This window comes from Tachyglossus aculeatus, chromosome 15, assembly GCF_015852505.1.
Source record: "Tachyglossus aculeatus isolate mTacAcu1 chromosome 15, mTacAcu1.pri, whole genome shotgun sequence".
Classification (NCBI taxonomy): domain Eukaryota; kingdom Metazoa; phylum Chordata; class Mammalia; order Monotremata; family Tachyglossidae; genus Tachyglossus; species Tachyglossus aculeatus.
In genome coordinates this window covers 529,350-543,336 of record NC_052080.1, presented here as the reverse complement: position 1 = coordinate 543,336, position 13,987 = coordinate 529,350, and the positions used below count along the sequence as shown (strand labels likewise).

At 45.6% G+C, this 13,987-nt stretch overlaps 1 protein-coding gene across 1 annotated transcript in view; it reads left to right on the top strand.

The window, feature by feature from the left end:
- Positions 1–13,987, top strand: part of DMD (dystrophin) — a 553,630-nt gene that overhangs the window by 36,157 nt on the left and 503,486 nt on the right. The gene's annotated exons all lie outside the window — the stretch shown is intronic.

The following is a 13,987-nucleotide window of genomic DNA, read 5'->3' as shown; positions in this document are numbered from 1 at the left end:
GAATGTGCTTCCTGCTCAGTGAAGGTGCCCCTGATGGGGATGTTTCCTCAGGGTTGTGCCTAATAGTAATAATAATAATGGCATTTATTAGTGCTTACTATGTGCAAAGCACTGTTCTAAGCACTGGGGAGGTTACAAGGTGATCATGTTGTCCCACGGAGGGATCCCAGTCTTCATCCCCATTTTACAGATGAGGTAACTGAGGCACAGAGAAGTGAAGTGACTTGCCCAAAGTCACATAGCTGACATTTGGCAGAGCTGGGATTTGAACCCATGACCTCTGACTCCAAAGCCCACGCTCTATCCACTGAGCCACGCTCCTTCTCACCAAATATCTGTAGTGACCCACTTCCACAGTCGACTCTCCCAAGCGCTTAGTACAGTGCTCTGCACACAGTAAGCGCTCAGTAAAGGTGCTTGACTGACTGGCTTCCTGTCAGGGCTGCTTCAGGGAACCCAGTCAGGCTCTTTGTGCGGGAACCAAGGCAGCAGCCGCCGAATATGACAAAAATGACTGGACTTTTCATTCAATCGTATTTATTGAGCGCTTACTGTGTGCAGAACACTGTACTAAGCGCTTGAGCACTGTACTAAGCGCTTGGGAGAGTCGACTGTGGAAATGGGTCCCTACAGGTATTTGGTGAGAAGGAGCGTGGCTCAGTGGACTTTTAGTTTCCTGCCACTTAGGGAACTGAGTTTGGAGTACCGGGGCAACATTGGCATCATTTTTCTCGATTGGACGTGTAGTGTAATGAAGAGAAATTAATTAGTCCGCTCCAGTGGAGCAGTTAATGTCCCTCGTAGTACGACCGCATCTCCTCCTCCCTCTGGTCCTGACTCTTCTCCTCCTCTCTGGCTTTCACAAGCCTCTACTGCCTTGATCACCGAGAAAACCCAAAGAAGGTTAATTAAGAAAATGGTCGTATTTGGATGGAATGGTAGAGGGTAGGAAAATGGTATTCAACTCTAATTGGAATCATATTCCCAGCATTTTAATATAGTTGAATTTTTCACTATCAGAAAACACTTGGGTATAGGTTTCGTCTGGCAAGTTGAAATTACATGCAGGATATATTAATGATACTAGCACTAATTGTCAAATTTGAGTGCTTTCTGAGCGCTACCACTATGCTAAGTTCTGGAGCAGCTGCAGGTATATTCGATTTTGGTTTTTCTCTTATGGTATTTCATTCATTCAAACATTTATTGAGCACTTATTGTAAGCAAAGCACATTATTAAGAGCTTGGGAGAGTCCAATATAGTAACAGAAACATTCCTGCCCAAAATGAGCTCACAGTCTAGAGGGGGAGACAGACATGAATGTAAATATAAATAGGTAAATTACAGAAACATACAAAAATATACATACATTTGTTAAGCACTTGCTATGTGCCCGTTCTTGTACTAAGCATTGGGGTAAATACAAGGTAATCAGTTCGGACACAGTCCATGCCCGACATGGCGCTTACAGTCTTAATCCCTGTTTTACAAATGAGGTCACTGAGGCACAGAGAATGTAAGTGACTTGCCTAAACTCTCACAGCAGACAAGTGTCAATTGGACAGTCTGTCTCCCAAAAGGAAGCCACGTGGCTTAGTGGAAAGAGCCCAGGCTTGGGAGTCAGAGGTCGTTGTGGGTTCTAATCCCGGCTCTGCCACTTAACAGCTGTGTGACTTTGGGCACGACACTTAACTTCTCTGTGCCTCAGTTACCTCATCTGGAAAATGGGAATTAAGACTGTGAGCCCTACGTGGGGCAACCTGATTACCTTGTATCTACCCCAGCGCTTAGTACAGTGCTCTGCACACAGCACTTGATAAATATGATTGAATGAATGAACAGTGCTTGGCACATAGTAAGCATTTAACAAATGCCATCATTATTATTATTATTATTACAAGGGGTTCTCAGTCTCAGAGACAGGGAAGGGAAAATATTTTATCCCCATTTTACAGATGAGGAAATAAAGGCACATAAAGTGAGTTGTTTAGCATCACCCAACAGACTGTGGCGGAGCTGGGATTAAAACCCAGTTCTCCTGATTCCCAGCCCCTTCTTTTTGTGTTCTGCACACAGTAAGCACTCAATAAATACGATTGATTGATTTTTTCCAGTAGATGCCACCATCACCTATTCAGGTGGCAACAAAATCTCTGTCTCCTCCTCCCATTTCCCCTGGAGGAATTGCGAGAGGACAGAGATTCTGGCAGGCAAATTTCCCAGAAAGTACAGGAGCGGTGCTGGTCTTCTGCTTTGGACCCAATCGCTCGTTTGATGCCTAGAGCATCCCGAATGTCCCCTGGGCCAGGGAGAGCTTCGGGGTCTGCTACCAATTCTCCTCCTCCACCGTCGCTTTTCCCATCCTGCAGTTTTCTTCCCTGTTTTGTTTCTCCTTTGCCTCCCCCTTCAACCCACCTTCACGTCTCTCCGTCTTCAAAGATCTTGCTGATCTTCCTGGTGCATTTGCACATTTGGCCGTTCTCCGTTCTCTACCCAGAAAAGTCACGGCCCACCTCTGCCCTTTCCCACCTCGGCATTACTTCTGCCGTGCCACAGCGCACGCACGCCGTTTTCCTGCCCTTCCACAGAACCGTCTCCGCCCTCACTTTCCCCTGCCTCTGATTGCTGTGCGAAAACTGGGGTCCACAGAGAAGAGCCAGATCCTGACAGTGGGAGAGCCCAGGGTGGGAAGATGAGGAATTCAGCAGTAGAAAGGAAAGTTCACTTAAAGGAAATGAGAGACAAGGGACACTGAGGCTATATAAAAGCAGAAGAATACACCACAGGTCTCCTTCTGTTTGTTGTGACATGGGTGTCCTTGAAGGGTGAAAGAGAGGAGGAGGTGAAAGAGAAAGGGGGAAGAGTTATACCAGATGAGGAGGGGAAGGAGGTGGCAACATTGGAGTTCTCCAGCATGGGGTCGGCCTCTTGTTGGTTATCAGGGGATTATAAATTATTTCTTTTAATGTGTGTCTCCTTCTAGACTAGAAGCTCATTGTGTGTCTTTTGAACACATCTGCAATTCTGTTGTACTGTAGTTTCCCACTTGCTTAGGACAGTGTTTTGCACAGAGTGCCACAGTGCACGCATGCCCTTTTCCTGCCCTTCCACAGAACCGTCTCCGCCCTCACATTCCCCTGCCTCTGATTGCCGTGTGAAAACTGGGGTCCACAGAGAAGAGCCAGATCCTGGCAATGGGAGAGCCCAGGGCGGGAAGATGAGGAATTCAGCAGTAGAAAGGAAAGTTCACATTAAAGGAAATGAGAGACAAGGGACACTGAGGCTGTAAAAAAGCAGAAGAATACACCACAGGTCTCCTTCTGTTTGTTGAGACATGGGTGTCCTTGAAGGGCGAAAGAGACAACAAGGTGAAAGAGAAAGAGGACGAGTTACACTAGATGAGGAGGGGAAGGAGGTGGCAACATTTGGGTTCTCCATCATGGGGTTGGTCTCTTGTTGGTTACAAGGGGATTATAAATTATTTATTTCTATTAGTGCGTGTCTCCTTCTAGACTAGAAGCTCGTCGTGTGTCTTTTGAACACGTCTGCAATTCTGTTGTACTGTAGTTTCCCACTTGCTTAGGGCAGTGTTTTGCACAGAGTAAATGCTCAATAAAAAAACATTGATGATGAAGGGGAGAGAAGTCAGGTGCAAGTGAAGAGTGGTTAGAGGATCAGTTTGGTATTGTTGTTCTGAGGAAAGGAATCTGAATTTTGGGATCAATTGCACTTTCTAGTTGTGCGACAGTTGGTGTGCTGTTGAAATATTCCATATCCACTTTGCTTGGCGTTAAAGTATCCAGGGAGCAGTGGCTGACTTTTCCAGGATTCCAGTGTGGAAGAAGAGGTCCCTTTTACATGCCAAGAGTTGGGAGAGGGTTTTTTTTTTTTCTTGAACTACTTAGGGTTAGTTCAGGAAATTAATTTTGGCTCGGTGGAAGAGTTGTGGGTGTTGAAATATTGGCGACAGCAGTTGTACCCCAAACGGCTGCTCATTTCCTGGGGTCTTTAGTGAATTTCTAAGTGTTGGAAAGCAGGATCCAGGGCTTCCCCAGGATAGACGTGAGTGTCCCCGGGATGTGTCGGGCAGCTGATTCCCTCACCCCTGGAGTGGGGATTTCTACCTTCCATGACGGATACCAAATATAACTGTGGAAAAATTCTCTGGTATGAGAAAGCAGAGACTGTAAGCTCATTGTCGGCAGGGAATGTATCTGTTTTGTTGTTATATTGTACTCTCCTAAGCGCTCACTACAGTCCTCTGCACACTGTAAGCCCTCAGGAAATCTGATTGATTGACTTATCCTTTCTCAACATCAGGATCAGCAGCGTTTATTGAGCACTGACTCGTGATTCCCTTTGTCAGTCCAGTTAGCTGCAGGGCAGTTGTTCTGCAAAGAACATATTAATTCTCTATAATTGGGCTGAGTGTGTTCCACGGGTGCCTTCTCTTGCTTTATACCTAGTGCCTGGAGGAACAAATCCTCATATTCTGCTGTTTCCTCTACTTTCCCCCCTCCCCAACCGCACTAGGTTGTAAGCTCCTTGAGGCCAGGGGTCTAGTCTGCCGAATCTATTGTATTGTACTTTCTCAGTAAATACCAATGACCGACGGACTGACCAACAGGCAGTAGTCACCTGTTATCCTTCCTTTTTTTAATCTTGTTACCATGCTCCTTTCCTCAGACGGGCATTCTGATAATAATCACTTTCATTATTTTTCCAAAAAGCAGTTATGTAAACCGATTTACATTTTTTATAGCAGTCTATTTTTATCAGCGGTCTCTCCCAGGAAAACATTACCTGGCTGCGCCGAAGTTTGTTTTTATGGTTTTGTTGACGGTTGTGAGGAATTTTCCTCTTTCACCAGTGGTGAGCTCCATGTTTCTGGGGGATTATTTTCCTTTTTCTGTCAAGGGCTCTCCGGGAGGTCTTGTAGGTTCTCTCGTCAGGACCGGAGCTAAGATATCCCGATGCATTCAGCGGTTCTTCTGGGAAACTGGAGAAAACCAGGCATGATTGGGTGGAAGCAGAAACACGGGAGATTGACGCTTTGACCAGATGGTCCTAATTGGCCACAGGTGCCCCATGCCCGGTGGCGACCATTTAGTTTAGGGAAAGCACCCATAACCGGAGAAAGAGATGCTCGGGGACACAGGTGCGGGGACACAGAAACGTTTTGGGTCTGAGCAGGTGGGGTCAGAGTTGTTTGGCCTGATGAGGAAGCAGACAGCACATCAGACGACTGAGAGAGTGATTATAAACACAATGGGGCCACATCTTTCCGAGAAGAAGAGGAAACAACGTGACCTAATAGATAGAGCTAAGGCCCGGGGGTCAGAAAGTCCTGGGTTCTAATCCCGGCCCTGTCGCTTGTCTGCTGTGTGACCTCGGGCAAGAAACTTCACTTACCTCCTCTGTATAATGAGGATTAAGACTGTGAGCCCCATGAGGGACAGGGACCGTGTCCGACCTGATTAGTATCTAATCACAGAGAAGCAGCGTGGCTCAGTGGAAAGAGCATGGGCTTTAGGATCAGTGGTCATGGGTTCAAATCCCGGCTCCGCCAGTTGTCAGCTGTGTGGCTTTGGGCAAGTCGCTTAACTTCTCTGTGCCTCAGTTACCTCATCTGTAAAATGGAGATTAAGACCGTGAGCCCTCCGTGGGACAATCTGATCACCTTGTAACTTCCCAACGCTTAGAACAGTGCTTTTCACATAGTAAGTGCTTAATAAATGCCATCATTATTACTATTATTATTATAACAGCTCCTCCTGGGCTCCTACAGGCAGATCGACTTCCTTCCACAGTGATTCCATTTTTTTAAGGGATTCCTGGAGAATTCTGAGAAATGTAGGTCCTAGGAGGAGCAGCGTTTCAGGAATAGTTTTCTACTCCAATACTCCCTTCTATCCTGTTAATTGCAAGCCCCATCCAAACTAAGTCACATGCATTCCCTGGACCTCAATTGCCACATCTGTAGAATGGGGATAAAATACCTCTTTCCCCCACCTCTTGTGAGCCCCTCATGGGACAGGGAATATGTGTGATCCGGTGATCGTGTATCTACTCAGTGCTTAGTAAGGGGCTTGATATATGGAAAACACTAAGTAATTACCATGGTGATTATCATTCATTCTTATTATAATTATCACTATTATCATTTAAGGACATTTGAAGTAGAAAAGAAGACCATCATTCTGGAGCACTGTGCTAATCACACGGGACAGGAAGGAAGAGTTAGAATTTAGCACCATTTATTGAACACGTAAGCCCAGGATAAATGACCCATCCATGCCCAAAAAGAGCTTACCCTCTAGAGGAGAGACAAACATAAAGATATCACGACTAGAGTCATCTAAATAACGGAGTAGAACAGATTGTATGTGGGTATGCTGAGGAGGATGGCGCAAAGTAAGTGCTTAACAAATACTATTATTTTTCTTATTATTGTTATCCATGTATCTACCCCAGTGCTTAGATCAGTGCATGGCACATAATAACCACTTATACCATAATTAGTATTAATAGCCAAGTCCCTGACAGAGTTTTGAGGGATGTGAGAGGGGGAATCATCTCTTCTGGGAGTGCCGAGTTCCAAATTGAGGTGTACTAATATTACTATTACTACTAATGATAGTAGTAGTATTTGTTAAGTGCTTACTCTGTGCCAAGCACTGTTCTGTTAGGGTGGATACAAGATAATCAGATTTAATACAGTCCCTGGCCCATGTGGATCATGCATAAAGGGGAGGGGCAACGGCTGTTTCAGCCCCATTTTAAAGATGAGGATACTGAGACCCAAATAAGTTAAGTGACTTGCTCCAGGTCACACACAGCAAGTTAGTGGTGGAACCAGGATTAGAACCCAGGTCCTTTGACTCCATTAGGCCACACCGTTTCATCGAAGAGTGGATCTAGATCCGGGGATTTGTTGAGAATCCTCCCAATTGTTCCCTGTAATGACCTCCAACTCATCACATTGTGAGCAGGATATTGGTGCCGGGTAGCCCAAAGCTGCTATCAAATGTGGCTGACTGTGGAGAAGGGTTATTTAGCACTTTTATTAGTAGCTGAATGGAAGTCAGGCTGATTGGGGAAGGAGGCAGAGGAGATAAACAGCAGGTGACAATTAAGGGAGCAAAGTTAAATGTCACTGAACTGGAATGCTTCCTTTGTCAGGAAAACCTTGCAGTTATCCACACCCAAAGGGAAAGACTGTGCAAAGATGCAAAGGTCCTGACCTCACGGCCTCCCAGGCGAGCCGTCCAGCCTAATCCCCGGACGGAAACCTGGAGGGACACTCTCAATTTTGAGTTGTCCCCCAGATCAATCAATCAGTCATATTTATTGAGCACTTATTGTGTGCAGAGCACCATACTCAGCCCTTAGAAGAGTACAATAGAAGCAGAGTGGCCTACCGGATAGGGCACAGACCCGGGTGTCGAAGAACCTGGTTTCGAATCCCGACTCCTCCACCTATCTGCTGTGTGACCTTGGGCAAGTCACTTCACTTCTCTGGGCCTCAGCGACTTCCTCTATAAAAGGGGGATTCAGAGTGTGAGCCCCATGTGGAACAGTGTCTGTGTTCATCCCAATTAGCTAGTATCTACCCCAGTGCTTAGTATACTGCTTGACACATAGTAAGCACTTGACAAGTACCATTATTATTATTGTTACAATATAGCAATACAACAGAAACAGTCCCTGCCCACAATGAACTCACAGTCTAGAAGGAGAGACAGGCATAAATATAAATGTCTGTCTCTCTAGACTGTAAGCTCATTGTGGGCAGGGAATGTGTCTGTTTATTGTTGTATTGTACTCTACCGAACTCTAAATACAGTGCTCTGAGCACAGTAAGCCCTCAATAATTGTGACTGACTGACTGACTAATGCAATTGACTGAAATACAATTGACTGACTAAATAAATTACAGGTATGTACTTAGGTGGTTTTTTTTAAGGTATTTGTTAAGCAGTTACTACGTGCCATGGTACTCCCTTTCTGATCGGTCAGTCAGGCATATTTATTGAGCGCTTACTGTGTGCAGAGCACTGTATTAAGCATTAGGGAGACTGTGAGCCCACTGTTGGGTAGGGACTGTCTCTATGTGATGCCAATTTGTACTTCCCAAGTGCTTAGTACAGTGCTCTGCACATAGTAAGCGCTCAATAAATACGATTGATTGATTGATTGATAGGGGAGAGTATAATATAACAATGTAACGAACACATTCTCTTCCCACAATGAGCTTACAGTGCAGAGCTGGAGCCAGACATTAATATAAATAGAGTCACAGTGGTGTGATGCTGGGAGAGGGGATGATGAAAGGGAGCAAATCAGGGTGACACAGAAGGGAGTGGAAGAAGAGGAGAGCAGAGCTTAGTCAGGGAAGGCCTCTTGTAGGAGATGGGTCTTCAATGAGGCATTGAAAGTGGGGAGAATTGTCCGTGTGATCAGTCATCTTAAGCCTACATGCTTTTCCATGAGCGAGCGACAGCCAATATGGAGTGCCCAAGGGTTATGGGAGGAGGCTTCGTGGTCCAGGGGTGTCCTTCGGGTGGAGAGCCACCGTGACGAGCCACTGGATGCTGGGTCAGTCAGCTAAGCTCCCCAGGCTTCTGTGTCTGACCTGCACAAAGACCATAGCGAATGCGATTTGCTCACTGCCAATCATGGCTGTCGTGGGAAATTGGCCCTTCTAAAATACATGGGTAAATCACTCCGCGGCCTTGGCTGATGAGTATAAGCCATTATATCATTTTACTGTAGTTAATATCACTGTTAAAAAGATGCAAATCTTTTGATAGATGCGGTGATGATGGATGCAGATCGTTGTCCTTGGTGGTTTTTACAGTTCCATAAAATGAGGACCATTGCTTCCGAATTCATTCATTCATTCATTCAGTCGTATTTATTGAGCGCTTTCTGTGTGCAGAGAACTGTACTAAGCGCTTGGGAAGTACAAGTTGAATGAAGATGCTAAATACACTGGTTGTCGAACAAAGCATTCAGACACTATAAGAAGTATATCTGTAATTTATTCATTTATGTTAATGTCTGCCTCCCCCACTAGACTGTAAGCTCGCTGTGAGCAGAGAACGTGTCTACCAACTCTGTAAAAGTGTCCCCTCCCAAGCGCTCAGTACAGTGCTCTGCACACAGTGAGCACTCAGTAAATGTGATTGATTGGACTACCTCAAAATAGCCAAGAGCCACAGTGGAGGGAAATGAGCAGGTGCTATTTCAGTCTCGTTGATTTCAGTCAGGGGGCTTAGGGCTTGGGCTGGTGCAATTTCCCAGCCCACAGTTGACGTTCAGAGTGGTTTGGTGCCGGCCTGTAGCTGAAGGCAGGTCATCCTGGGCTAAAGGCAGATGGGTGGGCAGCCGAGTGGAAGACTCTTTGCTAGCCCCTCCGGAAAGCGTGTCTCGATCACCAGACTTCGCTCTGTCGGGTGACACAGACACCCACTCTCTAGGAATTTACACCAATTCTTTTGGTTCTGAAATTCAGGCCTTCTTCAGCCTACAGATTTCTCCTTCACTCGGATACATTGATTTTTCTCTTTTACATTTGGTGTATCCCGATTCTATCAAATATAGGGTGGTAGTTGTAATCCTTCGCTTGTTGGCTTCTGTGAATCTGCGACCTGAGGGTCTTTACCCGTGTCTTTATCTGTTTAGGTCTTCGGAGTCACCCCCTTTGGCCCCAGTTTTCACCCAAATTCCCGTTGTCCCGGGCTAGAGTCATTTTTTTTAATGGCTTTTTTTAAGTGCTTATTATGTCCCAGGGACTGTACTAAGTGCTACGGTGATAAAGTTGGACACAGTCCATAATAATAATCATAATAATCATAATGCTGTTATTTGTTAAGCGCTTACTATGTGCAAAGCACTGTTCTAAGCACTGAGGAGATTACAAGGTGATCAGGTTGTCCCATGCGGGGCTCGCAGTTTTAATCCCCCTTTTACAGATGAGGTAACTGAGGCACAGAGAAGGTAAGTGACTTGCCCAAAGTCACACAGCTGACAGTTGGAGGAGCCGGGATTTGAACCCAGGACCTCCGACTCCAAAGCCCGGGCTCTTTCCACCGAGCCGCGCTGCTTCTCCATGTCTCTCACGGTGATCTATGTACAGGGGGTGGTGGTTTGGATGGAGAGAAAGGGGCAGATTCTAGAGATGTTGTGAAGATAGAACAGAGAGGATTGGGTACGTGGATTGAGTGGGAGAGATGAGTCGAGGAAAATGCTATGGACTCCTTTCCCACATCCTGCTTCTGGCCTGGAATGCCCTCCTTCCCCATAGCTGAGAAACAATTACTTTCCCCGCCTTCAAAGCCTTATTGAAGGCATATCTCCTCCAAGAGGGCCTTCCCTAAGTCCTCCTTTCCTGTTCTCCCACTCCCTTCTGCGTCACCCTGACTTTCTCCCTTTAATTCATCACCTTACCCTTCCCCACGCCGCTTATGTACATATCTCCCCCTCTGGACTGTAAGCTCGTTGTGGGCAGGGAATGTGTCTGTTTATTTGTACAGTGTTCTCTCCCGAGCACTTAGTACAGCACTTTGCACACAGTAAATGCTTAATAAATGTGAAAGAATGAATGAAAACAAGAGGATAGTGGTGATGTCTAAAGTTATATTATTGTTGTAATCTCCCAAGTGCTTAGTACAGTGCTGTGCACACAGTAAGTGCTCAATAAATACAATTAACTCGGTATAGTCTTGGGAAGTCAGGGGGAGGAAAGGGTATGGGTGGGAAGATGAGGGGTTCTGTTCAAAAATGGGGAAAAAAAGCTGCTCTAGCTTCTTTGCAAGCAGCTCATTCACTGTCGTTCTGGTCTCTTATACTGGGTGAGAATGCTTTATTGCTCTGGACACAGCGCCCTTGCAAGAAAGAACCCATATGTGTATTAGCAAAGGATTGATGGTGGTAAAAATTCAATCCTGTAACAATAATAGTCATAATTTTGGTATTTGTTAAGTGCTTACTATGTTTCAGGCACTATACTGGGAACAGGGGTGGATACATGAAAATCGGGGTGGAAACAGTCCATGTCCCATATAGGGCTCATAGTCTCAATCCCCATTTTACCGATGAGGTAACTGAGGCACAAAGAAGTGAAGTGACTTGCCCAAGGCCACCCTGCAGACAAATGGTGGGGCCGGGATTAGAACCCATGACCTTTCGATTCCAAGCCCCGTGCCATGCGTCTTCCTGTTGAGATCACTTGGCTGCCAGCGTGGAACTTGTACTTCCCAAGCGCTTCGTACAGTGCTCTGCACACAGGAAGCGCTTAATAAATACGATTGAATGAATGAATGAATGCGTACGTGGTAAACCCTTATGGGATGAGCGATACATTTCTTATACAAGCTTCCTTTTACATTTCAAGTCCCTTGAATGAGTACAGCAAGTAAATTCTAATGCCACATAGGGAAAGGACTGGTGTGGCCAAGCTTCCCTTTTAATTAAATTGTTACAAATTGTTATTGATCTGAACTATTGGCTGAATTCTGACTCCTTCCCTGCTGGGAATGCCGGGGAGTAGCCCATAAATGCAAGACTTTGAGCTCGGTGGGGGCTGGAATGCGTCTGCCTGTTGTTTGTTTCGTTGTACTCTCCCAAGTGCTTTGTTCTCCCAAGTGCTTTGTACAGTTCTTTGCGCACAATAAGCGCTCAATAAATATGATTGAAGGAATGAGTGAATGAAATGCTGGCCAGCTTCGAGTGCAGGTCGGGGAAGGATAAAGCTGACCCCAGGAGTCATGGGAAGGAGGCCCACTGTAAGTGGCAGATGGACCATGGCATCTTTTAATCAGTCAATCAATCAGTAGTATTTTATGGACATCTGATGTGTAGGGAGCACTGTACTAGCTGCTTGAGGGGGGAATGCCGGAAAATAAGGGGATGTAAACCCTGCCCTCAAGGATTTTATGATCTAGAAAGCCAAAGAGACATTGAGGACAGGGGTCCCGTCAACCAGCTCTATTAGACTCTCCCGAGCAGTGAGTTCAGTGCTCTGCGTGCACAGCGAGTGCTCAATAAATACCAGCGTTCAATTGACTAATAAAGTACGGATAGGAATAAGAAGGAAAAGGAGCTTATGCGAGGCGCTCTTTTGTCTTTCCGAAAACAGCCGTTGTACACGATGGTGACAAACAGTTTGACTCTTTCCAGAGCTGGGAAGGCAGGCTGGCCTTGTAGTAGTAGGAGTATTTATTAAATGCTTACTATTGACCAAGTACTGTAGTGAATGCTGAGAGATAATACCCAGGTGGGACTCAGACACGAGTCCCGTCCCTTGTGGGACTCACAATCGGGAAGAAAAAGTGGGTAGAACGGCCGGGAGAAACACGTGAATCAGAAATGATCCATCAGTCAATGGTATTTATTGAGCTCTGCCTGCAGAATACTGTACTAAGCACTTGGGAGAGTACATTTATTCATTCAATCGTGTTTATTGAGCGCTTACTGTGTGCAGAGCGCTGTACTAAGCACTTGGGAAGTGCAGTGCGACAGAGTTGGAAAACACGTTCCCTCCCACCAGGAGTTCACAGTCTAGAGGAAGGTGAAACATTCAAACAACACAGATGCATACAAAAACCAAAAACTTAATGTAGAGCACTGTCGCTCAAGAGGAGCAGGATTTCACGCTCCTTGAGACTCAGAGTCCACAGAAAAAAGCTTCGGGATGTGTCTCAGTCATGGCGGAGGGGGTCCGATTTTAGCAGGATGGCCCAGTGGATAGAGCACAGGCCTGGAAATCAGGAAGACCTCGGTTCTAATCCCTGCTCCGCCACTTGTCTGCCAGGTGACCTTGGGCAAGTCACTTCACTTTTCTGGGCCTCAGTTACCTCATCCGTAAAATGGGGATTCGGACTGTGAGCCCTCTGTGGGACATGGACTGTGTCCAACCCGATTAGCTTGTATCTACCCCAGTGTTTAGTACAGTGCCTGGGACATAGTAAGGCCAGGACAAATATCGCTATTATTATTATCCTCGGCCCAGCGAACTCAGAGCGTGGAGTGATGGGAAGATCCTAGATCTAGTCCCGGCTCTGCTGTTGGCCTCCTGTGAGACCTTGAACAAGTCACTTAACATTCAGATCCTCGGTTTCCTCACCTGTAAAATGGGGATTAAAGACCGTGAGCTCTTGTGGGGGAGCAGGGACTGTATTTGATACAATAATTTTGTATTCACCTCAGTGCTTGTACTGCTTGTACAAATATGTTTGTACTTATTTATTACTCTATTTATTTTACTTGTACATATCTATTCTATTTATTTTATTTTGTTAGTATGTTTGGTTTTGTTCTCTGTCTCCCCCTTTTAGACTGTGAGCCCACTGTTGGGTAGGGACTGTCTCTCTATGTTGCCAACTTGTACTTCCCAAGTGCTTAGTACAGTGCTCTGCACACAGTAAGCGCTTAATAAATACGATTGATTGATTGATTGATTGGCAGAGTTCTTGGCTCATAGTAAGCTTTTAATCAATTCCATCATTATCACTGTTTTCAGTGGACAGGTTCATTCAGTTCCACGTTGACCAATTGCCAAAAAAAATGCTGAATAAAAAATGAATACTTTCTTCAATGAAGCAGAAGGCATTTAAGGATCTTATGCAACTATTTCATTATTGATGTCCTATCATCATTAACACCCTAATTTGACTTGCCACAGGAAATAAAATGTAATGTTCTTTTTTTTCTTTACCTAATAAAAGTCACTCAAACTGTGCGGTTTGGCCCTTTGTCTCAGAAGAAGTTTAATGGAATGCCGATCACATGAACTTGAAGAGATTTCCAATTTATATTTAGAGTTTGGCTCATTGGTGTGACAATCTGATGTTAAATTTGGAGTCCGTTTCCCTGCTCTAATTAGTCTCCGGGGGCCTCACACCTCCAGTTGGGCGTCCGTTCCCTCGTCTCCCTCTCGCAAGCCTGCTTTGTTCAGTCCCCGCGTCCTCCCCTCGAGTCTGG